We start from the raw sequence: 2,500 nt of genomic DNA on the forward strand, positions 1-2,500 counted from the left end.
TCAGTCGATCCTAAGCCCTAGGAGAAATCCGATGTTGATGGGGGCCGTCATAGCATGATGCACTTTGTGCTGGCCCCCGTTGGGCGAAAGGGAATCCGGTTCCTATTCCGGAACCCGGCAGCGGAACCGATACAAGTCGGGCCCCTCTTTTAGAGATGCTCGTCGGGGTAACCCAAAAGGACCCGGAGACGCCGTCGGGAGATCGGGGAAGAGTTTTCTTTTCTGCATGAGCGTTCGAGTTCCCTGGAATCCTCTAGCAGGGAGATAGGGTTTGGAACGCGAAGAGCACCGCAGTTGCGGCGGTGTCCCGATCTTCCCCTCGGACCTTGAAAATCCGGGAGAGGGCCACGTGGAGGTGTCGCGCCGGTTCGTACCCATATCCGCAGCAGGTCTCCAAGGTGAAGAGCCTCTAGTCGATAGAATAATGTAGGTAAGGGAAGTCGGCAAATTGGATCCGTAACTTCGGGATAAGGATTGGCTCTGAGGATCGGGGCGTGTCGGGCTTGGTCGGGAAGTGGGTCAGCGCTAACGTGCCGGGCCTGGGCGAGGTGAGTGCCGTAGGGGTGCCGGTAAGTGCGGGCGTTTAGCGCGGGCGTGGTCTGCTCTCGCCGTTGGTTGGCCTCGTGCTGGCCGGCGGTGCAGGATGCGCGCGCCTGCGCGGCGTTCGCGCCCCGGTGCTTCAACCTGCGTGCAGGATCCGAGCTCGGTCCCGTGCCTTGGCCTCCCACGGATCTTCCTTGCTGCGAGGCCGCGTCCGCCTTAGCGTGCTCCTCCGGGGGCGCGCGGGTGCGCGGATTCTCTTCGGCCGCCATTCAACGATCAACTCAGAACTGGCACGGACTGGGGGAATCCGACTGTCTAATTAAAACAAAGCATTGCGATGGCCCTAGCGGGTGTTGACGCAATGTGATTTCTGCCCAGTGCTCTGAATGTCAACGTGAAGAAATTCAAGCAAGCGCGGGTAAACGGCGGGAGTAACTATGACTCTCTTAAGGTGGCCAAGTGGCAGCGGTGTGGCTGCATCCGGACTTGGCTTCTCGAAGTGCGGTCTTGATGTAGTCGTGCTGCTGCTGCGAGGTGCCTTCCTTGGGTTATAGTTACTGGGAGAGTGATGCGCAATACATGGGCCTAGCCCTCTTAGCCTCTCCTCTCCTGCGGTCTTCTCCCCTTCTCGTGGGCCCGCTGATTTCGCAGAGTGGAAGACCGCACCAGGGGCTTGGGGGGGTTACCAGCCCCCCCTCGCACTATCCCTTTTTTAGTTGGGGGCAGTAAGCAGAGAATAAGTGGTGGCCCTTCCGCTGAAGGTGCCACCCCAACTCCCCCAGCACCTAGCCGGCCAACCGGCCGTGCCGAAAATCTTGTAACTTTTGCAGCTATGTATACCTGTAGTGAGTGCCACCGCAGCTTTACAACCAAGAACGGTCTCGGGGTCCATCGCCGCCGCCAACATCTTGCGGCCGCCAACGCGGAGATCGTCACGGAGAGGCATCGCGCGAGGTGGACGGAGGAAGAAGTCCTGTCGCTCGCCAAGGCGGAGGCCGAACTGTTCCTTGAGAGGGACGCCCGGTTCTTCTTCGTCAATCAAGAACTCATCAGGATGTTCCCCGACCGAACGCTCGAGGCAATCAAGTGCCGACGGCGGCAAGCTGCCCACAAGCAGCTTGTCCGCCAATTCATGGAGGCGCTTGAGATCGGTCGGGGGGAAGAGCCGGCGTCCCGCCGGGGAGCAGCGAGCCCGCTGCCTGACGCGGGCGAGGCCGCTGCGCCGCCCGTCGACGCAGCCGAGGACTTCGCGGCCGACACCACCGGGCCGCCGCCGGAGGGGCCGACTGACGCCGCCATCTGGGAGCATCTGGCGGGGCTACCCGCTTCCGCCCAGCGTTTCTCTGCCCTGGATCGTGTCATAGGTCTGGGGCGGGGCACGCCGCCCGATGTCATCCTGGGCATGCTCCCGGATGCCCTTGCGTCGGTCGGGTCCAGAGGGGAGAGATCGATCACCAGGACACAGCGGCCGCGCCAACCATCGAAGCGGCCGCCTGCCGCGCCGCCGACGCAGAAGCGCAAGCGGCGCCGCTGGGAGTACGCGAGAACGCAGGATGCCTTCCGACGGTCGCGTGCACGTTGCGTGCGCGGCCTCTTGGATGGCACCCTGCTCCAGCCGCCACCTGCCATCCCTGGTCTGCTGGACTTCTGGGCGGACCTCTTCACCAAGAAGCCCATCTCCACCGCGGGCTTCATTCGTGACCGCCTCCTCCCGCACTCAGAGCCTGTCGCTCTCGAGTGCATATGGGGGCCGGTCACACATGAGGAGGTCGCCGCCGCGTTGCCGCCCAGGGGATCAGCAGCCGGGCCGGACGGCCTTACCCCAGCGGAGTTGCGGCGCCTGCCGCACGAAGTCCTGGTGAAAGTGATGAATCTCTTCCTTCTGGCCCGCGCCCTTCCGGAACGCCTGCTTCGCGCGCGGACGTCCCTTCTCCCGAAAACGGCTGCACCAACATCC

General features: G+C 63.2%; 1 pseudogene; it reads left to right on the forward strand.

Annotated features, from left to right (window-relative positions):
- The window catches only part of LOC124590715, a 7,952-nt pseudogene that overhangs the window by 1,890 nt on the left and 3,562 nt on the right, over positions 1-2,500 (forward strand).

The sequence above is a fragment of the Schistocerca americana genome, unplaced genomic scaffold (genome assembly GCF_021461395.2).
Source record: "Schistocerca americana isolate TAMUIC-IGC-003095 unplaced genomic scaffold, iqSchAmer2.1 HiC_scaffold_77, whole genome shotgun sequence".
NCBI lineage: Eukaryota > Metazoa > Arthropoda > Insecta > Orthoptera > Acrididae > Schistocerca > Schistocerca americana.